The following is a 27648-nucleotide window of genomic DNA, read 5'->3' on the forward strand; positions in this document are numbered from 1 at the left end:
GATGAATTAGGCTCTCTTAGAATATAAAATGTCAATGTTTTAGTTGATAGCCATGGTGAAAACTCTTTTTTTAATCTCCAGGAAAAAAAAAGATAATAATGATCCCACCCTTAATGTCCTTCTAGCTGTCCAAGCAAAACATATTATTGTTATTGATGGGCCATATAGGTGTGCTAAACTGCTTACAGTGGCACCATTTCTATTCCCGCTGGCTGCTACATCTGTTGAGAACAATATAAAGGTTGAAGGGGTGGAAATATTAAGCTGAGACTGAAAGAATGCTTTCAGAAAGTGTGCTCTGGAAAACCCGGAGTTCTATTTAAATTGCTGTTTTGTCAATTGCAATTTTCTCAAACTTTTGTCTCCAACAGGGAAATGTTAATACACTTCCGTAATGGTGGGGATATGCAAAGTCTTACATGTTCTGATTCAGATCAACATGCTCTTTGTCAGAAGTTTCTTTTATAATTATTCAGTGGCTCAGAAGTGGGTCTATTCCTCTTGCAGTATAATCTTGTGCATGTCTCTTCTGTGCAGTGGAATTTGCCTGTAGATAAATGCAGGTAGACTTACAGCCCATATGATATTCTTTAGCTGTATGTGGTTAATAGCTTTTTAAAATGGATCTGAGATAATATCACAATAGTGTATGTTTATAAGAAAATCCTACAGCTAGGATTGTTGAGGCTTAGTTGTAATTTATAGCATCATCCAGACTTCACTACTGTGTGGTGATATATCACTAATGCAGAGGGTCTTTATATCACCATACTGATAGCTGGATGATGCTATAAAGAGCCGATATGGGTAACCTTAAAAAAAACATGTGAAGATTGACTTGAAGGCTTAATCAGATTTAATGACAACTCATGACCTTCATGGATAACTAAGGTAACAATGAGAAAACTTATATTTAAGCAGAATGTGTAGGACAAATGGAACGCTGAAACGGCTGGTAGAATAATTATTTGCCTGGCCCAATCAACTGTAGCTATAAATGTTTTATTTCTTCCAATTTGCAATGCTTTTCCTGGTTTGGAAGCAATCTTTATCACTTTAGCAAAGCTTTATCACTTCTCTCAGTTTGAAAGAAACAACGATTTGAAAAGGCATAAGAAGCAAACAAAAGATAAGCATAACATCTCTTTGGCTGTGGACTTTAAACCTAAAGGATTACACATAACATTTGGATATCTGTTTGTGAATCACATATGACAGATAATATAAACTGGAAGTGTAATTGTCTTGAAGTTAAGTTGCAAAATTAAGGGACTCTGAATTATCCATACCCTAAAGTCTTTCAGTGATAATATCAATAAATTGGAAGACAGGGATACATAGCATTTCACTTTTGAATCAAAGATTTGTCCAGAAAGATAATTTAAGTAACTATTATAACATAGTAGTACTTTACTAGAGTTAAGAGCAACTGCATAATTAATAGGTAAGTATCAGCCCTTCTCCAGCTTCCCCATTTGGGGAAAGGTTGTTGAAAAAGTGGTGGGGTAACAATTACAAGAAATTCTTGGGAGAGGACTGCATGCTTCTCCTGCCCTGCTGCACTCTCCTTCGCTTCAACTCCCCAAACCTGCCTATTTTCCCCACCTCTGTCTTTTTGGCTGCCTACACTCTGCCGCCTACCCTGCTGCCCACAGCTGACCTTCACTGGCTTCTTCCTCTTGCTGCTGGGCAGGGATCTAGGTTCTGGATGACAGTGCAGCCCTGGGATGCACATGGTGAGCATGGCAGGGTAACAGAGCCTCATCTGCTGAAGGGAGCTTGCCAGGCCCAGCCAGTGAGAAGGCAGCAGGAGGGCGAGGCATGGTGCTCTCCATTGCTAGGCAAGGCAGGGGAGCTGGCAGTGGCTCTCCAGGCAAAGGTGAGGCTGTGTGGGAGGCGCTGTTTGGGGTGGCAGCAGAATTGGAGGAGGTGGAGGGACGTTGGCTCCCCAGAGGCATAGTGCGCACTCTGCAGCTTGTGTTGGAAACACTCCTGGAAACCTGGCCTGCGGGCTTCCATGAGCGGTGGAGGTGAACCCAGCACTGGCAGAGCCTACCCACAGGCCCTCTGCTTGCTCTTGGCCCAGACCTTCCTCCTGCAAAGCCTCACAAGGTGGCAGCAGTTTCCAACATGCTGAAGCCTGCAGACTGGAACAATTCCATCATGCATTCTGCAGCTTTGGAAGACCTCAGAAGCTTTCTGAAAGCTTTCAGAAGCATCATGAGAATGAGGCACATGATTTGGAGAACAGTGTGAGTGGTCTCAGAAAGAAGGCTTGGTGCAGCCAGCAGTTCCTCACATAAGGCAGGCCAAGCATGCCTCATCAACAGTGGGAGGAAGATGGTGAAGATCAGCTGGGTGTGGCAGGGCCTGCAGAGCGCAGGGTGGCGGGTGACTGGGGCTTTTCGCTGGGGTGCTGGGGTGGCTGGCTGTGGTGCAGGGCTTGAGGCAGCACTCCTCAGCAGTGGTGCCGGTTGCACTGGGATTAAAGTAGAGGCCTGGGGGCAGTGGCAGCTGGCTGAGACTGCTGAAGGCCCCAGCCTCTAATTCAGCCCCAGGCCCCAGTGCTGCTGCCACCACCAAGGAATGCTACTGAGCAAGGCAGCCCAAAGGGCATATATAGGAGGGAGATAGGCGGGTGGGGGGAGTTGAATCGCCCCTGTGGTCGTAAGTGTGGGGAGGCTGAATTTTGATCACATGACTGTGGGGCGCTGCAACGGCAGTACTTCAAGGACCAATCATAAGGCATTTTTTTCAGCACCATTGAATGGTCACTGAACAAATGGTCATAAGTCAAGGACTACCTGTAGTGGTTAAGGCACCAGGCTAGAAACCGGAAGACAATGATTTTTAGTTCCACCCTAGGCACAAAGGCAGCTGGGTGATCTTGGGCCAGTCATTCTCTCTCAGCCCTAGGAAGCAGGCAATGACAAACCACTTCCAGAGTGTTGCCAAGAAAACTGCAGGGACTAGTCCAGGCAGTCACCAGAAGTCAAGAGTGACTCAAAGGCTAAAAATTAAAAAAAAGAGAAAAGAAATAGACATAGAACAGAGCTATAGTAATAACCACAAAACCATAATTGCATTAATAGAGCAATCCTTTATTTTTGTACAATAAACTTTCCCACAATTTAAATGAAGCTAATTTTTACCTCTGGCCTATGGTCTGGACCATTCCTCAAAAGAATCTGTGATAGGAGTAAAAATAGTTAAGGACCTCTGCCCATATAAGTCCTTCTGAATTCTCAAACAAAAGGTAGAAGACATGATACAACATTTTCCACCCCACTCCAAGAAGAGGGTGTGGAAGTCATATACACAGGGACATGACATAAAGTAACATCCAAATCTTTCTGCTCTTAGAGCTTAAGGGAAGGTGAACTTTATATACCATTCTGATAGTTTCTATGTCTATTTCTATTATTCTTTTCCTTATTCCTATATTGACATTTTATCTCCATACATCCTCTCTGTTTATCTGATTCCTAATTTTCCTCCAATAGGTCACAGTGCTTGAATCTGTCACTTCTAGTTACTCTTCAGTTCTCATTTATTTGATCTGATACTTGTTTGAAAATTTGGCAATGAAAACATTTGTATGAACATCTTTTTACATATTTCCCTAACAGGTGCATTTTTAAGAACATTTTTCCCTGTGTGTGCCTTTCAGGTTGTTGATTCTTCTCTCAGATATGTTTTGTGTCTTCTTTTCTGTAATATAGTTTTTGCTAGTCCATATTTTGAGTTGTTAATTGTGTCAAAAAAATTAAGTGCAACACAAAATTCTGAAAAGCATATAAAATTGTGAACATTTCTATTCCAAAGTACAGAATATTTATTTTTCATCCTTATCCATGAGGAATTCTCTGTTTATTTTATTTATTTATTTTATTTTTATCTCACCTTTATTATTTTTACAAATAACTCAAAGCAGCGAACATACCGAATATTCCTTCCATGTCAGGGTTGAGGTGAAGAAACAACTCCGAGCCAGGAATTAAGCTCTAGTTCTTTATTGTTTCTACCATACACAAAATCTTGCCAAACTGAGTAAAGTGAAAAAGGTCCTAGGGAGAAATACTCCTGCAATCTAAGGTGGGCCCTGTCTTAGCTTCTTGGCCGGCTGCCCAAGGTTCTCCAAACTGTAAGACCGTTTCTCCCCCTGGAATGCACCCCCTCCTTCCTCTCCTGCAACCTCCATTGCACCACCTCCCTCCTCAGAGACACATTCAATCACATTCCTATCCCTAACCATGAGGAATTCTCTGTGTCCAGGAACTGCAATTTAACAGCTATAGGACTGAAGCCCTCCAGTCCCCCCGCCCTCTTTTTGCAAGTATGGATTCTGGGGATTCCTTCAACCATTTATATTATATCCCAAAACATCAATTTGCTATTGGAGGATTGAGGGCCTGGCAGAGGGACAGTTGTGACAAAGAGTTCTCCATCTTAATGAAGGGATTTTCCATGGTGGAATATTTCCTCCCATAGTGGGCCCACCTCTTTGTCCAAAAAAAAGGGAGATCCACAATATGCTGTGGTGCCAGTGACTGTGTTATTCTAATTTAAACTTGCAGTCCTATGTGTACTCAAATGGCATTAATGCATTTTGATGTTTATTTTTGTATTTTTTTTCCGTTGTTAGCTATCCAGATTTTCTACAAACCAGTAAGTAAATAAATATTGATCCTGTTCATTCTTCATATGGACTAAATTCTATTATGAATACATTTGTGTGTAAAGATTCTGACTAGGTCTGTGTGTGGAGGCTCAGCTTTGCTCTGATGAGACTGTGGAGAGTTAATAATATGTACATTGCATTATCTTCAAACACTTTGGTTCCTTAAGTGGGGATTTTTTCCAACAACAGTCTGGCATAGTTGGCAGGATTGGAAGGTCAATAGCCAGGGCAGTCTTCTGCATTTGGTGAACCCCTGCCATTTTTGCAGGTTCATGGTTTCTGCCCATCTTTTTTTTTTTTTTTACATTTCTTTAAAAAGAGAAATCCTAACTCTAACTTCACAAAAACTCAAATGAAAAAGTGTATCACGGATATTACCTCAGGAAAAATAAATAAATAAATAAAATTTACCATATTATAAAGATAGTTCTTTCTTTGATTATTTATAAAACTTTGAATCTGTAGAGCATTATTTCCACCCTCTGTACTAGAGAGGTTCATCACCAAATCCACACTCATGTGTGGATGTGTAATGGGAATGACCTTGGGAGGCAGGGAGAAGAGATGCAGCCAAGGGAGCAGTCAGATAAAAGGCAACTTTGCCCACAGCAGGAATGTGGAAAGGGCAAGCGGCTTAGAAGGGACCCTCCCTAGTTTCTTGGGCTGTAAAGGGGATGGGGGGGGGGATGTACTTTCAGATTTGCAAGATTCTGTTAATGTAACCTTACAATAAAGTAGAACTAACTCATCTGGCCATGCTTCCTGTCTGGTCTATCTTGCAATGCTGACAGAATGCTCCCTGGGTAATTTTGGTTCAGTCAATCATTCTTAGTCCTCCATCCCTCCTTGGGATGTTGTGGAGGTAAAATTGAAGGATGTAGCATTATGTACATTGCTTTAAGGTTTTACAAATACTTGGCATACACAACAATCAGTGACATATCTGCAAATCAAAACTTTACTATTGCTTACAGGACCCAACTGAACTTTATATATTTGTTTATTTCTTTTGCATAATCAAAACAATGCTTGTTACATCTAGCATCTCCATTATGCTGGGGATCTTCCTGGTGTGCCATTAGGTTTCTGGAAGTATGAAATATTGGAACCAAATGCTGCTGAATACAGTTATAATTTTTGTTAAAATTTTAGCTTATTCCATTCTTTGGTAATGCTCATTATATATAAGCACTCTCAATAAGCCTTGCTGCCCCATCATCACTTAAGTGATCATTTATTTATTTTTTTATTGATTTACTGTATATACCTGCCCATCTTGCAATAATGATTCTAAATGATGTCACTAACAACTTCAACTTATCTATAAATACAATAGAAAAACCTGCATGGAGAAAGCCTTACATGAGCGATTTTAATATTGAATCAAAGATATGTTACCTGGTGGTTACTCCTACTTTCTAAAAGCCTAAATACAGTTCTTCCAGTCCATATCACAAATTTAGGATAAAAGGGAGGGGATCATCTTGCACATCTCATCTTCCCAGCATGTTTATGAATTCTAATCTCCTGAACAGGAGTCATATCTTGATGCTCACTGAATTATTGCTTAGCTGCCTAGCTTTCATAATATCCCTTTTTCCTTACAGATCAGAGAGGAAGCAGAAGTCTGGTGTCACTTTTGCCTGCTATGAACTATGAAAATGCATCTCAGCATAAGTGAAACAAGTTGTTTTTCTGACATTTGGAAAATCAGTTTTTTTTTTTAAAAAAAAACCTCTTGTACTTCCTCTCTCCTTCTCTATTCTAAAATCCTTAAAGTACTTTTCTTCTTAGTATTATAAACAGTGGAAAGAAATTAAATGTGTGAACTTTTCCTTACCAACTGGAGAACTGTTAAAGCCCATCTGATATCCTGACTTTTTCGATATTTTAGCCTGAAAGTAAACTGATAGACAATTTGCCCCATGAAAGTAGTACTTAAGAAGAAATGGAACACCAACTGAAATGTCAAGGATTGATTAAATCATTTGTGCCATATCAAGCCAGGGAAAATGTGTCCCTTTGCTGTATCAGTCTCCTCCTGTTCCCATGTTGCTCATTCACCTAAGGGGTGATTCTAGGCTACAAAATAAAACCAATTTCAGCATCAACAGGGAATATCTCTGTTATAATTCTACTTTTCTTATCTCTGAAGAAAGCCCTGAACTGCCAGCAGATGTATTTTAGAAAATATGAAGTTAGCCATGGTGTTCAGACTAATGAAATGAGTCTTCAGATGAACATAAGTAACTGTGCCTCCCTTCAGACAGAAACTATATCTCACCATCTGGTGCAAGACAACATATATCCTTCAACTAATTCAGCTTAGAAATATCCCACAATATATATTTATATATTCAACTAGACCTATAGTCATACTTCTCAAATGTTGCAGGTCTTGAGTTAAATGTTTAAATAGCTTCTTTTCATCTATTCTCTGCTATTTGTTCACAAAATTCTCTGAAACAGAACAAAAAATATGCAAAAATAACCAGCAAATATATTCAGTAAATTAATTCTGGAATAACCTACAGAGAAGGAAGCTCTCCTATCTACAGACTGGCTTGCAATTTATTGATTTACAGTATCAATCTATTGTGTTTTCAGAAATGGTTTGCACACAAGTCTGACTTTGAAAATGGACCAAACATTTCAATATGTGGAAGTACATTTGTGAAGGCTTTGCTTGGGATCAAGCAATATAATTATACTGATTGCAGTCCTCTTCTATCTACACTGGATCTCAATTAATTTCCAGGCATTTCTGAAACTGTGGTTATGATTTATAAAAATCTGCATAGCATGGGACCTCACTACCTGACAGAATGTGTCCTCTTATATGGACCTACATACTCATACTTTAAATTAATCCATGCATGGTCTTCTTCAAGTACTTCCTCCTTTAGTGGCTTGGAGGGTTGTGACAAAATAGAACTTTCTTAATTGTTGTCGACTAGTCCTAGAACTTCAGCAAAGGATCGTTACCTTGTCGTGGTGCTGGAGCTTGAGCACCTCAATGATGCCATGAGCTAAATTGTGAAGGGCCACCCAAGATGGGAAGGTCGTGACAGAGAGGTAAGACTAAATGCGATCCCTGGGGAAGGTAATGGCAACCCACCCCAGTATTCTTGCTGTGAAAACTAAATGGATCAGTACAACCAGAGATATGATGGTATACCATCGGAAGATGAGACCCCCAGGTCAGAAGATGGTCAAAATGCTACTGGGGAGGAACAGAGGATGAGTTCAACTAGCCCCAGACGTGATGATGCAGCAAGCTCAAAGCTGAAAGGATGGCTAGCGGCCGACGGTGCTGTTGGTGAAGAGCGAATCCGATGTTCTAAGGATCAACACACCATTGGAACCTGGAATGTAAGATCTATGAGAAAGGGCAAATTCTATGTGGTTATTGGTGAGATGTCAAGATTAAAGATAACATTTTGGGTGTCAGTGAACTGAAATGGACTGGAATGGGCCACTTCACATCAAATGACCACCAGATCTACTACTGTGGACAAGAGGACCACAGAAGAAATGGAGTAGCCTTCATAATTAACAGTAAAGTGGCTAAAGCAGTGCTCGGATACAATCCAAAAAACGATAGAATGATCTCAATTCGAATTCAGGGCAAGCCATCTAACATGACAGTGATCCAAATATACGTCCCAACCACAGATGCTGAAGAAGCTGAAGTAGAGCAGTTCCATGAGGATCTGCAGCACCTACTGGACAACATGCCTAAAAGAGATGTTATTTTCATCACGGGAGACTGGAATGCTAAGGTGGGCAGTCAAATGACACCTCGAATTACAGGTAAGCGTGGCCTGGGAGAACAAAATGAAGCAGGATGTAGGCTGATAGAATTTTGCCAAGACAACTCACTCTGCATAACAAACACTCTCTTCCAACAACCTAAGAGATGGCTTTATACATGGATTTCACCAGATGGACAACACTGAAATCAGATTGACTACATCCTTTGCAGCCAAAGGTGGCAGACATCTATACAGTCGGTAAAAACAAGGCCTGGAGCTGACTGTAGTTCAGATCATGAACTTCTTCTTGCACAATTTAGGATCAGACTAAAGAGATTAGGGAAGACCCACAGATCAACTAGATATGAGCTCACTAATATTCCTAAGGAATATGCAGTGGAGGTGAAGAATAGATTTAAGGGACTGGACTTAGTAGATAGGGTCCCGGAAGAACTCTGGACAGAAGTTCGCAACAGTGTTCAGGAGGTGGCAACAAAATACCTCCCAAAGAAAGAGAAAACCAAGAAGGCAAAATGGCTGTCTGCTGAGACACTAGAAGTAGCCCAAGAAAGAAGGAAAGCAAAAGGCAACAGTGATAGGGGGAGATATGCCCAATTAAGTCCTGTTCAGGCAGTAAGTCCGACCGGGATATGTAATTATATGTGAAAGGCATGAAATTTGCTGTTCAATCCAGCAAGGTCTATGACTAAGTAGGAAGGCCACCATTCATGGGAATATTGGGCGGCAAAGTTCCAAACATGAATTTATATATACTGTTCAGGCTGAACAGGATTTTAATGAAAGCAGTTTTGGGATGTGTGACACTTTCCACTAGTTCTTGCCACTATGGACCCCTTCTCAGAACTTTTGTGCTGATGCAGAACATAAATCTGAATGTTTTCCTCCACTTTTATGAGTTTTTATGCCTATGAATGATGCTGTGAAGAATTTATGAGGGTAGAAATCTTTGCTAACTATGGGTTTATTGCCTTTTCCAAAGGAATAAATCCATGCTACTTAAAAGCAAAGATGTAAAGTTCTCTTTGTTGAAAGATTCACAGCTGACAGACACAGTTCCAGGGATTTCTAACTGTAGAAAATGTGCAGGGTTGTAAAAGACATAAATGGAATATAGGATAAAGATTAACAGAGCTCCTCTATAGTTACACAAAGTATGCGCAGGGGTATAGCACCGTTCTCACGTTAAAGGCTTGAACAGGTGAGTGTACATTTTCAGCTAAGAGTTTTATTCCCAGTTCCATCAAAATTGTATACTTCCTTAAGTATAGTTGTAAATTAATCAAATGATGTTAGGAAAATAGGAACAGTGGCATATGTTTGTCTTCAAATTAGTTCATGCCCAGATACTGTATATTGTAATGATGGCACCTCTCTCTGTTTAGCTGTTTAGACACTACTCTTCTTTGGTTCTGTCCCTTTCTCTAAGAGAGGAAAGGGGTCTCTTAGTAGCAATCCTTAGTACTTAGCAATACTAAAGTACTTTACTACTAAAAGAATTAAAGGATTAAATGGCAGTTATACGGCTACTTTCCTTAACAGGTTCATACAAAACAGATAGCTGGATCACATGCAGGGAACAACATTAATTACAGGAATAGTAATATTAAATATCTGTATCTTTTTGATACAGTTGAAGCAGATAGCATGAGTGTGCGTGTGTGTATACATAAACAAACAACATGACTTATACAAGGAACAAACTATCTATTTATTTATCTATCTATCTATCTATCTATCTATCTATCTATCTATCTAGTTTTTTCCTTGTTTATGAGATGCTTAGCATTTGACATTTTGCCACATAAAATATGTGAGAGGTCACACACCCTGGGAACAACGTTTTCTTCTAATACCCAAAAGAAGAGACATGGGATGCACATACAACCATGCCTTCCCACAGTCTTTATGTGAGTTTTCTCTGAACATTAGAAAGTATGTCACCCATATAAGTTACACCTCATAAATATGGTACTTTCTAAATAAATGCACTAAACTTGCATTCTGCACCTCCCTTAGGCAGCCTGATCTGGAAATTCTAGGGATAGAAACACAATACTGGGGTTCTGTTTGGCTTTTAAAGCTAAATTTATAACTTGCATAATTAATAATAAATAAATAAATAAATAAATAATACAAGTTTTATTATCTAAGGAGGAGTGCAGTTTGATTTACAGAAGTAGCTCTGAACAGAAACCTATACAGTAATGTATTATTTGGTGGTAACAATATGCTATTATCCACTGTACGGTCTTGTTATTTCTTTACACGTTATTTTAAATTCATTCATTAAATTCCACTTAATAAATAAACAAACAGACAAACAAATAAAGGCTATGCTGATAGATAGATAGATAGATAGATAGATAGATTGTTGTTGTTTATTCGTTTAGTTGCTTCCGACTCTTGACTTCATGGACCAGCCCACACCAGAGCTTCCTGTCGGTCGTCAACACCCCCAGCTCCCCCAGGGACGAGTCCGTCACCTCTAGAATATCATCCATCTATCTTGCCCTTGGTCGGCCCCTCTTCCTTTTGCCCTCCACTCTCCCTAGCATCAGCATCTTCTCCAGGCTGTCCTGTCTTCTCATTATGTGGCCAAAGTATTTCAGTTTTGCCTTTAATATCATTCCCTCAAGTGAGCAGTCTGGCTTTATTTCCGGGAGGATGGACTGGTTTGATCTTCTTGCAGTCCAAGGCACTCTCAGCATTTTCCTCCAACACCACAGTTCAAAAGCATCGATCTTCCTTCACTCAGCCTTCCTTATGGTCCAGCTCTCGCAGCCATATGTTACTACAGGGAAAACCATTGCTTTAACTATGCGGGCCTTTGTTGTCAGTGTGATGTCTCTGCTCTTAACTATTTTATCAAGATTTGTCATTGCTCTTCTCCCAAGGATTAAGCAACTTCTGATTTCCTGACTGCAGTCAGCATCTGCAGTAATCTTCGCACATAGAAATACGAAGTCTTTCACTGCTTCTACATTTTCTCCCTCTATTTGGCAGTTATCAATCAAGCTGGTTGCCATAATCTTGGTTTTTTTGAGGTTTAGCTGCAAACCAGCTTTTGCACTTTTTTCTTTCACCTTCATCATAAGGCTCCTCAGTTCCTCTTCACTTTCAGCCATCAAAGTGGTATCATCTGCATATCTGAGATTGTTAATGTTTCTTCCAGAGATTTTAACTCCAGCCTTGGATTCCTCAAGCCCAGCTTGTTGCATGATGTGTTCTGCATACAAGTTGAATAGGTAGGGTGAGAGTATACAGCCCTGCCGTACTCCTTTCCCAATCTTAAACCAGTCCGTTGTTCCGTGGTCTGTTCTTACTGTTGCTACTTGGTCGTTATACATATTCTTCAGGAGGCAGACAAGATGACTTGGGATCCCCATACCACTAAGAACTTGCCACAATTTGTTATGGTCCACACAGTCAAAGGCTTTAGAATAGTCAATAAAACAGAAATAGATGTTTTTCTGAAACTCCCTGGCTTTTTCCATTATCCAGCGGATATTGGCAATTTGGTCTCTAGTTCCTCTGCCTTTTCTAAACCCAGCTCGTACATCTGGCAATTCTCGCTCCATGAACTGCTGAAGTCTACCTTGCAGGATCTTGAGCATTACCTTACTGGCATGTGAAATGAGTGCCACTGTTCGATAGTTTGAACATTCTTTAGTGTTTCCCTTTTTTGGTATGGGGATATAAGTTGATTTTTTTCCAATCTGATGGCCATTCTTGTGTTTTCCAAATTTGCTGGCATATAGCATGCATTACCTTGACAGCATCATCTTGCAAGATTTTGAACAGTTCAGCTGGGATGCCGTCGTCTCCTGCTGCCTTGTTATTAGCAATGCTTCTTAAGGCCCACTCAATCTCACGCTTCAGGATGTCTGGCTCTAGCTCACTGACCACACCATCAAAGCTATCCCCGATATTGTTATCCTTCCTATACAGGTCTTCTGTATATTCTTGTCACCTTTTCTTGATCTCTTCTGCTTCTGTTAGGTCCTTGCCATCTTTGTTTTTGATCATACCCATTTTTGCCTGGAATTTACCTCCAATGTTTCTAATTTTCTGGAAGAGGTCTCTTGTCCTTCCTATTCTATTGTCTTCTTCCACTTCCGCGCATTGCTTGTTTAAAAATAATTCCTTATCTCTTCTGGCTAACCTCTGGAATTTTGCATTTAATTGGGCATATCTCCCCCTATCACTGTTGCCTTTTGCTTTCCTTCTTTCTTGGGCTACTTCTAGTGTCTCAGCAGACAGCCATTTTGCCTTCTTGGTTTTCTCTTTCTTTGGGATGTATTTTGTTGCCGCCTCCTGAACAATGCTGCCAACTTCTGTCCAGAGTTCTTCCGGGACCCTATCTACTAAGTCCAGTTCCTTAAATCTATTCTTCACCTCCACTGCATATTCCTTAGGAATATTAGTGAGCTCATATCTAGCTGATCTTTGGGTCTTCCCTAATCTCTTTAGTCTGATCCTAAATTGTGCAAGAAGAAGTTTGTGATCTGAACTACAGTCAGCTCCAGGCCTTGTCTTTACTGACTGTACAGATGTCCACCACCTTTGGCTGCAAAGGATGTAGTCAATCTGATTTCGGTGTTGTCCATCTGGTGAAGTCCATGTATAAAGCCGTCTCTTAGGTTGTTGGAAGAGAGTGTTTGTTATGCAGAGTGAATTGTCTTGGCAAAATTCTATCAGCCTATGTCCTGCTTCATTTTGTTCTCCCAGGCCATACTTACCTGTAATTCGAGGTGTCATTTGACTGCCCACCTTAGCATTCCAGTCTCCTGTGATGAAAATAACATCTCTTTTAGGCGTGTTGTCCAGTAGGTGCTGCAGATCCTCATAGAACTGCTCTACTTCAGCTTCTTCAGCATTTGTGGTTGGGGCGTATATTTGGATCACTGTGATGTTAGATGGCTTGCCCTGAATTCGAATTGAGATCATTCTGTCGTTTTTTGGGTTGTATCCAAGTACTGCTTTAGCCACTTTACTATTAATTATGAAGGCTACTCCATTCTTCTGTGGTCCTCTTGTCCACAGTAGTAGATCTGGTGGTCATTTGATGTGAAGTGGCCCATTCCAGTCCATTTCAGTTCACTGACGCCCAGAATGTCTATCTTTAATCTTGACATCTCACCAATAACCACATCCAATTTGCCCTGGCTCATAAATCTTACATTCCAGGTTCCAATGGTGTGTTGATCCTTAGAACATCGGATTCGCCGTTCACCACCAGCACCGTCGGCCGCTAGCCGTCCTTTCGGCTTTGAGCTAGCTGCGTCATCACGTCTGGGGCTAGTTGAGCTCATCCTCTGTTCCTCCCCAGTAGCATTTTGACCATCGTCCGACCTGGGGGTCTCATCTTCCGATGGTATACCAACATATCTCCTGTTGTACTGATCCATTTAGTTTTCACGGCAAGAATACTGGGGTGGGTTGCCATTACCTTCCCCAGGGATCGCATTTAGTCTGACCTCTCTGTCATGACCTTCCCGTCTTGGGTGGCCCTTCACGGTTTAGCTCATGGCATCATTGAGGTGCTCAAGCTCCAGCACCATGACAAGGTAACGATCCTTTGCTGAAGAGATAGATAGATAGATAGATAAAAATTTGGTGTCATCTAAGAAAAACAACCTGCTCTTTCAATTCACTATGATATCTAATGTTTTTTTTTTCTCCCTTCTACATATCAATGGACATTTGCAGTTATGATCTGGAGCATGGACTGGTAAAAGCGAATTTAAGTAGCTGAACTTGTGATATCGCATAGACACATGTAAAGCTCTGACAAACCTAGTTTTTCTATATGGATTCACACAATCTTTCTGGCACCAGATATTTACTTCTTTCTTAGTATAAATTCATTTTCAGATATACTAAAAGGGCTTCTGATCTGGTTAGTAATATCTGGATATACCAAATAATGAAATTACTATGTTAACAACTGCAAGCTAGTGACTGTTGTGAAGGATGAATGATTGGTAATGGAATTCTATTCTGAAGCAGTACTAAGCATAATAAGGCCTATTTCTATGAAAGTGGCTATAAGATTATAGCCTTTGAGGGGAATTATATGATTAGTGAATCCATTTTACCATTGTTTTTTCAGGTCCATATTAAAAAGGGAAGGTGGCATTGTAGAGTTTATAAAAATAAACTATATTTTACAATGTGGCTGCAAAATGAAACAACTGGATGCAGTGAAATACCTGTAGATTATTCAGGTTCTTGAATGCTAACATGCTGATTCTAGCTCTGTAGAAATATGTTTATTTGTTTGTTTGTTTATTTTTGTCTTATGTGAGTTGATTGAAAGAGTTTTGCTGAAAGTGATAGTTCCTATACAGTTCCAGAACTTTCCAGAAAGTTTACTATGGAAAGTGAAAGGGGATTTCAATTAATAAAGACATGAATATGGCTTCCTTCCATATGCCTTGATTGCAAGTATTATATATAGAGAAGTTTTCTTTAGTAATAATCCATTCTCATAAATTTATATTTTGATTTGTGGTGGGAAATTATTTTAATTATCAGGTGACAAATGGGAATGCCTGTAAATGTCCTGTCTTTCACCGAATCATTATCTCTCCATGGTCTGCACCTCCCATGCTTCAGTTTAATCTTAAATAAAAATGTCAAAATAAAAAGTTTTCTATGGGCCTTTTCCAGACCAGAACAGGTGGGCTGTCAAAGAGGTTGCAGAACTGATGGAAAATCAGTAATGGAAATGAGTATCACCAGCAATATTCTCTGTCCGTTCACTGAAATATTTTTTTTAAAAAATCATTTAAAAAAGTTAAGAAACTCTAAAGCATACTGGAAATGACATAGTTACATGGACTACCAAGAGGCATCACATAATAGGTGCCATCCTATTGGGACTCATCAGATGTGGGTATGGAGTTCAAATTTCTGCTGGGAATTGAATTTAAGGACCACTGTACTTTAGATTTGATATAGGATATTCAATGGGAAAGTTATGTAATCTTATAGGTAAAGGTAAAGGTTTCCCTTGACATTAAGTCCAGTCATGTCCGACTCTAGGGGGCGGTGCTCATCTCCGTTTCAAAGCCGAAGAGCCGCGTTTGTCCGTAGACACTTCCGTGGTCATGTGGCCAGCATGACAGTCACAGAACGCCGTTACCTGCCTGCCGAAGCGGTACCTATTAATCTACTCACATTGGCATGTTTTCGAACTGCTAGGTTGGCAGGAGCTGGGACTAGCAACGGGAGCTCACCCCGTCATGCGGATTCGAACCGCCGACCTTCCAATCGGCAAGCTCAGCAGCTCAGCGGTTTAACCTGCAGCGCCACCGCATCCCTTATGTAATCTTATAATCTACTGTAATTTATCCTTTGTGGGCTATGATATTGATTATGAGGTTATGAGACCTCTGGGAGAAAAAAAAATTGCTGTACAGGGATATCCCAGGGAAAAACTGAGCAAGCAGAACACCTACGGTATGAGAAGTCCTCTTCAATAGCCCTGGGCTATTGTTGGTTGCAACTAAGTTGGTTGCAACTAAGGGCCAAAGACTTTCTCAAGAGTACAAGAAAAGCACGCTCTCTCTCGGAGTCACTTTCTTCACAATCTTGCACAGGTTAGTAGGGAAAATTCCACACAGTTAAGAGTGAACTTATTTCTGCATGGCTAGTTTTACAGTGGATGTTGCAAATGGTGGTTTTTCAAATATAAAACCTTTTTCTAGGTTTGGAAGTACTGTACCCGACATTCACAGCTCCTGAACTGAGCTTTAATCACTATTTTAAAGGTCAAAAGGAGTTCTTTCCACACGAGTGTCAAGCTAGACGAAGTTTTATTTCTGCTGACCGCTTAAGAGGTTGTCATTTTAAAAAGATGTAATGTGTAAAAACAGATTTTAAGAAAAGGAAGTTTGTTGATAGATACTGTACCAGGTGTCACTGTGGAGAGTTTTATGTACTGATAGAAGAAGACGGTTCTGGCTCATGGCAGTTTTATCCTTAGATTGGGATTGATCAATGTTGATGGGTGTCTCTGAATAGAATTTAAAGAGCAAGCCATTAACTTTCACAACAGCAATGACCACTCTACTGCAATAATCAAGAAAAAATGGGGTCCATCTCATTTCCATGGTGACTCACAGACACCCTTACAGTAATAGAAAGAGCATAAAGTCATTACGGAGAAAAACTGAAAAAAAAAGTTTGTATATACTCTAAATTATATGGCATTTTAAATACTCAACGTATGCTAGCTCTTTCTATGACAGTGGAAATGCTAGCTGGGGTCATTCCTGGCTGAGAGCACTGCCATTTAATATTGACAGGTCTATCACTATTAGCCTATAGAAGGGATGGGGAGGCTGTTGATTGAGTGAGTACCCTTCCCAATACTCTTGTTTGTCATTAGTGTTATTAGTGTTATGGTTTGGGTTTTAAGTTCACTACTAAGGTAAATATGCCTCTCACTTGTTGGTTGGAGCAGCATATAAACCTAGTAAGTGAGCGAGCAAGGCCCCAAAGCCTCTTTTTCTGTTTGTGGGAATAACCTTGGAATAGTTTCCAATAAGATTGTGAAAACATCGGTTGCAATCTCCTGTAGCTTTGAAAAAAAGAAACTCATCAAAAATGTGCTGGGAACCCACATACTTTTTTAAAAAAAAAGTCCCCTAAATTCCCCTCAAAAGTTTAGGGAAAAAGATAAAGGAATTGGGGAGACACTAAACTATCACATATGAAAGATCCACTAGGATAGCATTTACCCAAATTCTTTTCAACAGCAGTTTGAAAAATAAACTGCATTTTTAATTTTCACAACATCCATAAGAGAATAGTAGATATTCTAGCTGCATTACCATTGAAATAAGATAATTGTGTTACAAGATAAATCAAGTTATCTGCAAATAATGAGATAAGCCAGTATATAATTAGTCTGCCTTGGCAACAAAACTTGGAAATTCAGTAGCTTGATATAATGCAACCACTGCATTTTTAATTTTCACAACATCCATAACAGAATAGTAGACTTTTAGTTGCATTATCATTGAAATAAGATAATTATGTTATGAGATAAGTCAAGTTATCTGCAAACAATGAGATAAGCCAGGATATAAATAGTCTGCTTGGTAACAAAACCTGGAAATTTTGTAGGTTGATATAATGTAACCACAGCGTTGCTTTGAAAGAAACAGGTGGAAAAGAAACGAATAATACAACTTGTGTAGCTCTCCATGGTAACAAAACACAGTCAGTATTACAATAATATCATTCTGTATTCTTTAGCTCTGTACAGTTGATGGAAGTGCAATCCTCTTTTCAGATTTGTAGTTCTTTAGTAATTCTGCTCTTAAGCTGGACTCACAACCTTGTACTACTGTATATCCCAATGATAGAATCTCAACAATAAGGCAGTAATGATGCCAAAAATATTCACATTTTCTTGCATTTGAATTGAAAAAAATAATGCAAAAAACATTATTGGGAGCTAGTGGCTTAGGTACTAGACTTTGACTGGGAAGCCACACATTGGAGATCCTTGGGCCATTCACTATTCCTCTGTCACAATATTTGATTTCAGAGTCTTATGAATGACAGGTTCAGTTCTTGTATTAACAGCCTGGCAACAAGTACTGTTTTCATAAAAACCCAATTCATGAATATCTGAAATATTAGATAGAAATGCAAATAGAAAAGTGGAACTTTTAGACTTTAACACAAACTCACTGATCAATGAATGTTTCATTTTATTTTCATTTAAAAAATAAATAATACTACAATTGTTTTTTAGGAATAAGACCTATTGAACACAGTGAAACCTAGTTCGGAATAACCAGGCTGAATAACCAAGCATAGGATTAAGCTATTAGGTTGTCATCTATGAAAGAACCTTAGAGTTTGACTTTTTCTGTAAACAATGGGTTTGGGGGCTTTATTATTTATTATACTTGGGTATGCCAAAGCAAACCATTTGACCAGTGTTAATTATTTTCCTGGTACATTAATACTGTAGTTTAAGCTCATTGAAATCAATTAGTCATTCTAACTTGTATTCCACTGTCTTCAATCAAATATAATTTACATATAGTTGATTTAGTACTTTCCCAATTAGTATAACCATGCAAAAACCTGAAGGACAAGGTTGGGGACAGATCATCATGGAGAAAATCTATTTGTGTAGTGGCTAAGAGTCAATACTGGTTTGGTGGCACATAATTAATCTATTATTATTATTATTATTATTATTATTATTATTTAACATGTTTCTTTTGACTCTGAGTAAATGCTGCAGTTGTTTATTCTACAACTCAACCTCAACAGTCTCTGTCCAAGAAACTGAGAACTCTCAGTTCTGGTTTGGACATACTAAGGACCAATCATACACTCTGACTTGCTTTCAAGAAATTGTAAGTTATTGGTAAGCAACTAGGGTTTTTTTTTATTATTATTTTTACTGTTTCTTCTTTAAGGAAATAAAAGGATTTTTTTTTTCCAAAAAAGCATCTCCTAATATTACATACAGTAATATTTTCTTATTTTACTGAATGCTATATTTTATATGTCTAGGGAGCTTTATATGTCACAAAACACTCATGTGTAAGATATATCAGAGATATGGTCATTTAGAGAGGAGACCGGAATTTATTTATTTTTTCATTTATTTATTGGATTATTTTATCCCACCTTTATTAATTTTATAAATAACTCAAGGCAGGGAACATAGAGAATAAACACGTTTAATTTGATAAATGTCAGCATTAATATTTGTATGCTGATCAAATCCATCCTAGTGCCATATCAGACAAGTATGTTTTTGCTTAATATTTTCTCTCAAATAATTTATCTTTAAAATAAGAGGGTTGCCTTTAATACATTGGGAATCTGGTAAAGGAAGCAAATATGTTTTTCTAATCTTTTTTAGGGGATGCATCTTAGATTTACTGCCTTCTGAGTAAATACAGTATGTCCCCACAGGTTTGAGCCTGTTATAAAGCAGAAAAGGGAGGCTGTTTGGTTAAAGGGAATCATGATTTACCTCTTCCAGAACCTTGTCTCTCCATATTCTGCTGTCTGTCAAGAAAATATCACAAAGGCAGTGTCCCCCAAAAGGGTCAGACATGACCCAGTGCTTGTGCAGGGGACTTTTCGCCTTTTTTTTTTTTTCAGCACCTTATCTCTCCATATTCTGCTGCCTTTTTTTCTCTCTCCAAGCTGTGGGACTAAAGATGAGACAAGTATGGGAAAAAATATTTCCATTCAACATGGGATGGTTGGAGTAGAGAAGGAGATGCCGATGTTTGCAAGGATGCCAGGAGTCAGATCATTTATGGTACCCTTAAAAAAAAAAAAAAACAGATTCTGTAGCCCTGTTATTAGAAAAATCCAAGCATCCACAGATAGCTGCTATCTAGTGGATGCTTGGATTTTTACAGCCCAGATTCTGTAGCCCTGTTATTAGAGATAACAACAAAAATGGTTACTGCATCTCAGAATGTGAATGTTAGAATTGCTGCAAGGTATTTACAGAGCAAGAAGGCTATTTTTCCCCCTCAAAAGTCAAGAACACAAACACTGTTTAGCATTCTAAATCTCTATGTCTGCTACCATTTATTTAAGAAAACTGATCTCTTTTCTTTGTCCTGTTCTTGTTCATTAGACTAAGTAACACTGACCTTCTGACTACAGCTGTGATGGATTGGAATTTCCAGCACAACTGCTTTGTTAACTAAACAGATTCTCTATTAGTTCCTTGGGTACTTTGACTGATGATAAATTAACTGACTGTATTAAATGACCATCACCAGACTAACAATATCTGCTTAACCACTGTTGATGGTAACCACTGGCATTAATAACAAAGGTGGCTTGTAGTGGAAGTCCTGCTAAGCTTTTGAGTACTACATTAGTGGGATGTAGCACTGTGTTTCCCAAAGTAAGACCCACTGGGTCCAAAGGGCCTTGATCATAAGCAACTGCATCCAGTTAATTAATGCTGAGGGCAGTGGCAAACTCAAAGAAGCAGTGGAGGGTGGGGGAGGAAGTACTGTGCCTCTTAGTAATCTAAGCAGTGCTGGGGAGGCAATACAATACATTATCTGCCAATAACATCATGACCTGAAATGAACAATGATACTATTAGCAGCACACCATGGAATATTTGCTGGAAATATTTGTCTCTATACACCACTGGAATATTTGCTCTACAGTGACTCCAGAAAAGGTGTTGGGATTCATGGACATTCTTGGCTCTTGTTCCTCTTTTGCCCATCAAAAAAATGTAGCGATTTTTACCCATGTCCTCTTTTTTCTATCCCAAGAGAAATTCCTGGAATCAGAAATAAGTGTAAATTGGTATTTCATACTGGCATAAATATAGAAGTGACAAGTGAAATTCAGGCTAGGGCCTTTTTAATAGATATTGGGGCAGCTTCGATTGAACCAGAGCTTGATAGATTATACTCAGTGACTATTGGTAACCTCAGTTCAGGTGAATTATGGAAATGCTGTAGAACAGCCAACAATGAATGTCTTTCTTTCTTTCTTTCTTTCTTTCTTTCTTTCTTTCTTTCTTTCTTTATTTATTTATTTATTTATTTATTTATTTATTTATTTATAGTTCAAATTTCCATCACCACCTATGTCCCCCAAAAAGGGGACTCTGGGCGGTTTACAATCAAAGTTAAAACACATAAATTACAATATAAATACTCTATACAATAAAATAAATATATAGTAGAAAATATAAAATCCAGCAGCATATATCTTGTTTGTTGGGGAGAGATCTAGAAAAGCCACCCCCAAGATGAACTAGTGCCCCTCCCACCCCAAGCGAGGTGGCAGAATCAGATTTTTAGGTTCTTCCGGAAGTCCAGGAGCGAATGGGCCTGTCTCAGCTCCGGGGGCAGAATGTTCCAGAGGGCGGGTGCCACTGCAGAGAAGGCCCACCTCCTGGACCCCGCCAGGTGAAATTCCTTTATCGGCAGGGTTTGTAGCATGCCGTCTCTGCATGAACGGGTGGGGTGGGTCGATTTTATGGGGATATTTGAGCCTCTTCCTCCTCCTTTTTCGCTATCAGAGAATGAAATGTTTGGGCCTTTGAAAAACTAAGAAGGCACTGTCATTCTGCCCATTACTTTAACACTAAACGGCGTGTGCAGTCTACTAAATTGGTCCTAAAAGCAATTTGTTAAAACTGTTCCATACTGTTGGTTTGTCCTGATCTATATTTTTTAATGTGATAATACTGTTGAAGATGTCAACACTGAAGAGTTTTTAAACTAGATGTAAATTATATGCTTCAATTAGTAGGATTCTGAAGCAATTATCATTTTTCAGTAGAATTAAAGTAAAAGAAGTTTCTGATATGGTCATGAAGTCTTAAATACCCAGCCAAGTATTTAAAAAAGCTATCACTACCTAGTGATTCTGAAATGGCAAGACAAGATGCAGGATTTACATGCATAGCAAATATTTTGTTCTATGAGGTCTCAAACATACACTGAAACCCATGTAGACGTAATTTCCATTACCGTTCATTCAATTGTCAATTACTCATATGAACTAATTAGGTGCATTACTTGGTTTGTTTTTTAGACATCTGTGCCTGTAGTGTATAAGAACAGGAAGCTTCTGGTCACTCAGGAGAAGCAAAACAGAAGGTGGGTCGAATACTTCCAGGAAACCCTCAACCAGCCAGACCCAATCAGTATATATAATTTTAACAAAAAGAATGATCAACAAGAGCTCCAGGTGAACACTGGTGAGATTGCTATGAAGAAGTCAAGATTGCGATCAGAAGCCTTAAAAACAACAAGGCAGCTGGCTTGGACGAGATATCTGCAGAGATCCTAAAGTATGGCAGTCACGCCATGGCAGAAGAGCTGACAAAGCTGTTTAATAAGTGTTGGTGAAGTTGTGTAGTCCCGGAAGATTGGCAAAGAGGCACCATTGTTAAAGTCCCCAAAAAAGGTAACATCTCGAATGTACCAACTGGTGGGGCATTACCCTTCTCTCAGTGCCCAGGAAGGTATTTTGTGTGGTTGTCCTCAGGTGGCTGCAAAGTGTCATTGATCAACACCTGAAAGAAGAACAAGCTGGATTCCATTGTGGAAGGTCCTACAGCGAGCAAGTCTTTACCTTGAGGAATATCATAGAACAGTGCATCGAGTATCAGCACTCATTAGCCATCAACTTTGTTGATTGTAAAAAAGCTTTTGATAGCATCCATTGTGAGTCCCTTTGGCAGATCCTGCATCTATATGGCATACCAGCAGTCTTCATTACCATCTTTAAGAATTTGTACCAACAATCAAGCTGCTGTGTTAAGACTGAGAATGGTCATATGGACTTTTTTGAGATTACCACTGCAATTAGACAAGGTTGTATCTTGTCCCCACTCCTCTTCCTTGTGGACCATGATTATGTCCTGCAGTGAGCTGGAGCATGCACTGGGACAGGCATGCACTGGACTGACCAAAGTTACCTTGGCAACTTGGATTTCACCAATGACATAGCCTTGCTTTGGGAAGATGAGTTGAAATTACAACATACCACAACTGTCTTGGATGGCAAAGCAAGCAAAGTCGGCCTCAGGATAGGCACCGAGAAATCAAAGATCATGCATGTGAGCTCCATGGCCCCAGTACGAGGACTTGTACTCAGACTGCAGCAGTTAGAGGAAGTAGATAGGTTCACCTATCGAGGTAGTGTCATCACCCAGAATGGTGATGCAGAGGCAGACATTAAGTCCTGCATTGGGAAGGCGATAGCTGTTTTTCAGAGGATGAACAAGTTCTGGTCCTCACTGTTCATATCACTGAAGATTAAATTCCATCTGTTCACTTCTATCGTGATCCTGACAGCTACTTATGCCAGCAAGACTTGGAAGGCATCAACAAGTATCAAGAGGCTTGACATCTTCCATCAGAGATGCCTTCACCAAATCTTAAAGATCTGATATTTTGACCACATCACCAACAAGGAGGTGCTCCAAAGGGGTGGCTCATGTAAACTTCATAACATTGTCACATGTAGAAGACTCCAACTGGCTGGTCACATCTTTCACATGGAGAACAACAGGATCCCTAAAGTGGTAATGAGTTGGACACCCCCCCCCAATGCTAAATGACAAAGAGCACGCCCTCGATTAACATGGCAAAGAACACTAATACAAGACCTGAAGGCCCTGAATATCACATGGAAGGACGCTGAAGCTCTTGCCCAAGACCAAAAGAGTTGGAGAACCCTTACTGCCTGATATGGCATGTAGCATTGATCCAGGACAAGAAAGAGAGAGAGAGAGTACCTATAGTGTATACCTCTTTTTTTTTTCTCCTCTTTCTTCTACAGAATGCATTTTCCATTTTTATAATGAACTTTTATTGAAAATGATATCATTATTCAAAATGATAGTATGTAAATTTTCTGTAATCAGTCATGTAAATTCTGTCTACAAATTCAGTGGCAATAACACTGTATAGAAAAAAAAAACAATGTTATATGAAAGGACTCAAAATGGCAACATGCACATGTTACTTTAAACCATGTCTTTATATTATTATTTACAGTAATGTTTCCTTAGTGCACTATATACGAAATATAAATGGGTTTAGCTTCCATGTACATTCAGAATATCCCAATGTAAAATCCTTTTATAACCTCTAACAGTGCAGTTTAGAAACTCAGAAAGATTTTAGTTACCTAGGCAAATTATTGGTCAGACTTGCTCTATGTTGCATATTTCAACTGAGCTGCCCAGGATTTCACTTAGGGATTTCTCTCTACTCACAACCTGACCTTTTAAAATTAAATACAAAGGCTCTGTAAAGATTGAGGCAAGTGAAGAAACAGAAACCAGTGGTTCCCACATCAGACATAGCTATTATAAAAAATAAAAATTCCCTTCTCACCCATATGGGTGGTATGTGTCTTCCTCAACCTCGAGTCCTCTACCAGAGGCTTGGGAGTTTGAGGGTTCTGCGCAGTATCTTAGCTGTTCCTAGCACTGCACTCTTCTGGAAAGTTTGCTCTGATGTTGTTCCTGGGATCTGTTGGAGTGACTTTCCCGGCTTGGGAGTCACAGCCCCAAGTGCCCCTACCATCACTGGGACCACTTTGGCCTTCACTTTCCACATCTTCTCTAATTCCTTCTTCAGGCCCTGGTACTTCTCCAGCTTCTCATGCTCCTTCTTCCTGATGTTGCTGTCACTTGGTACCACTACATCTATCGCCACTGCTGTCTTCTGGTCCTTGTCTACTACCACAATGTCTGGTTGATTGGCCAGTACCTGTCTCTCCATCTGGATCTGAAAGTCCCAAAGGATCTTAGCCTTGTCATTCTCCACGACCTTCTGTGGAATCTCCCATCTGGAGTTGGGAGGGTCTAGCCCATACATTGTACAGATGTTCCTATGCACAATGCCAGGTACTTGGTTTTGCTGCTCAGTCTATGCTGTTCCTGCCTGCATCTTACACCCTGCCACTATGTGTTGGACTGTCTCTGAGGCCTCTCTGCACAGTCTGCACCTCGGGTCCTGTCTAGTGTGGTAGACCCCTGCTTCTATGGATCTGGTGCTTAGTGCCTGTTCTTGTGCTGCTGTGGTCAGTGCCTCAGTGCTGTCTTTTAGTCCAGCCCTTTCCAGTCACTGGTGGGATTTCCCAAGGTCAGTCACCTCAGCTATCTGTCAATGGTATATCCCATGCAGGGTCTTGTCTTGCCATGGCACTTCCTCTGCTTGATCTTCCTCCCATGTCTGCTGCTGCCTTAAGCATTCTCTCAGCAGCTCATCTTTAGGTGCCATTTTACTGATGTACTCCTGGATGCTCTGGGTCTCATCCAGGACAGTGGCTTTGACACTCACCAGAACCTGCCCTCCTCTTTCTGCCTGGTGTACAGACTCTGGGTATTGTACTTGGGGTACTTGCCCTCTGTACATTGTGAGGAGCTTCTGGGTCTTCACAGCAGCAGCCTCCATGTCTTCCTTTGGCCAGCTAACTATACTGGCAGGGTATCTGATGACTGGTGGGGCATACATGTTAATGGCATGGATCTTGTTCTTCCCACTGAGCTGGTTCTTCAGGACCTGTCTTATCCTTTGATGGTACTTAGATGTTGCTATCTTGTCTCTCTCATCTACATAGATTATATATACTGTATGTATGTATGTATGTATGTATGTATGTATGTCCTTCAGGTTCGAAGAAGACACCCTGTTGTGCAGTTCATCTGCGGACATGGAGTTAACTCTGCAGTTCCAGCCTGGACATGTGGTCTAGCACAATGAGGGCACTGGAAGTCCATTGTTCTAGTAACTGTGGGTGTTATTCTGTGACACCACTCACCATTTATAATCAGTTTTTGGAAGTGCTTATCTTCAAAGCCAGTTGAAGCTTCATAGCACAACGCTCGCCAGTGGGTTCTGTCAGCAGCCGCAGCTTCTAGTTCCCTTGGCTGAATGTCACAGTGGTATAAGGTTTCTTTCACAGAGTCTTTGTAGAGCTTGCATGGTCAACATCAAGGTCTCATTCCAGATTCCAGTACACTATATAGCAATTGGCAAGGCATATGGTGGTCATCCATTCTGATGACATATCCTACCCACAGCATGGGCTCTGATAATCAGGGACTCAAAGCTGATGGACTCCATGTGATTCAAGGCCCCCAGGTTGGAGACACAGTCTTGCCAATGAATGCTGTGGATGGAATGGAGAGCACTCATATGAAAGTTCCCTGGTTGTTTAATGAGCCTTCAGGACAGAGTCCAGGACTCACATCCATATAGGAGACAAGGGATAACCATAGCTCTGTAGACTTTCAGCTTCATGGAGATATGGTTGTTGTGAGCATTCTGGTACGCAACCACCCCAGTGCTTGGCTAGCTTTGTTGTTCCTGGAGTCATTTTTTTTGTCCAAAGACCCATCGCTCGAGATGATGCTTCCCAAGTATTTGAAGGTGTGTACATTTGTCAGCTGGGTGTCATGAACAATAATTTTTGGTTCTATGGGGTTGGTATTTGGCACAGGCTAGTAAAGTACTTCAGTCTTGTTCAGGCTGATAGGCTGAAGAGCACAGCTGTCCTAACAGTCAGGAACTGCGCTGAGACAAGGAATAGGTCTCTAGTCATTTTATTACTGCTACATTAGACAGAAAATCCTAACAAACTGAAGAAGCGTGGGAAAAACCCAGACAGATAAGCCCCAAAAGTCAAGGCGGGTCTGATCTGTGGCTCTTTGAATGGCTGCTTAACTCCTCACTACTTCACATGCATTTCCCCCCATGGATAGGGGCCCCCTCCTGCTCACCATCAGTACTCATGACAATAGCAGCATCTGAGAATTTGTTCAGTATCAACTGTAGATCATTGTCTTTGTGTGCCAAGTGCACACAATCATCAGTAAAGAGGGTTGCTTGAATGACTATGGAAGCACTTCATCTGTGTGTTCAAGTGGTGAAGGTCAAAGAGAAAGCCATCCAATTGGTACCTGATGTTCACTCCCTCCTTCAGACCCTGGACAGCACATGACAATATGCAAGTGAAGAACAGACTGAACAGAACTGGGTCTAGCACTGTAGTGACAATGTGGCAGACCACTGTTATTTCAAGGAGCTAGTTGACATATGTCCCTCACACAAATAAGATTAGAGTTTATATTGAGTTATGCTGATGTTTAATTGGCTTGTTTTTATTTCTGCTTGGCATGATGAGGGGGGAGATAAAACCACAAGACTGAAAGTTTGTAAGTCCACCCCCCCCCCAACAACCCTCCAGAACATGTCTTTGTTTGGAGTGGGGGAGAGACAAGAGAAAACCCCCAGATTGTTTTGTTAAGATCTGTAAGACTTCCCAGGCTCTTGGATGATGTCATAGACAGGTGTTTTGGGGGCTTGGGAAGCTTCCTAGTCAAGGTCAGATCTCATAGCCTGCAACCATGGAAACATGGTCACTGTCATGTTCACTGTAGTTTATACATCGTAACGTTTCACATGCCATGGCACTGACGCACGTTTCTGTTTGGGAGGGAGCTGCTGTGAGACCTTGTATCAAGCTCTGTATGTGAAATCAGGACAATGGAATGTGTCTGGGTTGTTTTCTCTGCTCAAGGACTTTTCCCGCAGACCATCAGAAACCATTAGGAGCACCTGGGATTGTGGACTTGAGAAGATTCTACTGGGGGAGGGGTTTTGTTCGCACTGAGGGTTTGAATTTGCC

The sequence above is a fragment of the Candoia aspera genome, chromosome 2 (genome assembly GCF_035149785.1).
Source record: "Candoia aspera isolate rCanAsp1 chromosome 2, rCanAsp1.hap2, whole genome shotgun sequence".
Lineage (NCBI taxonomy): Eukaryota > Metazoa > Chordata > Lepidosauria > Squamata > Boidae > Candoia > Candoia aspera.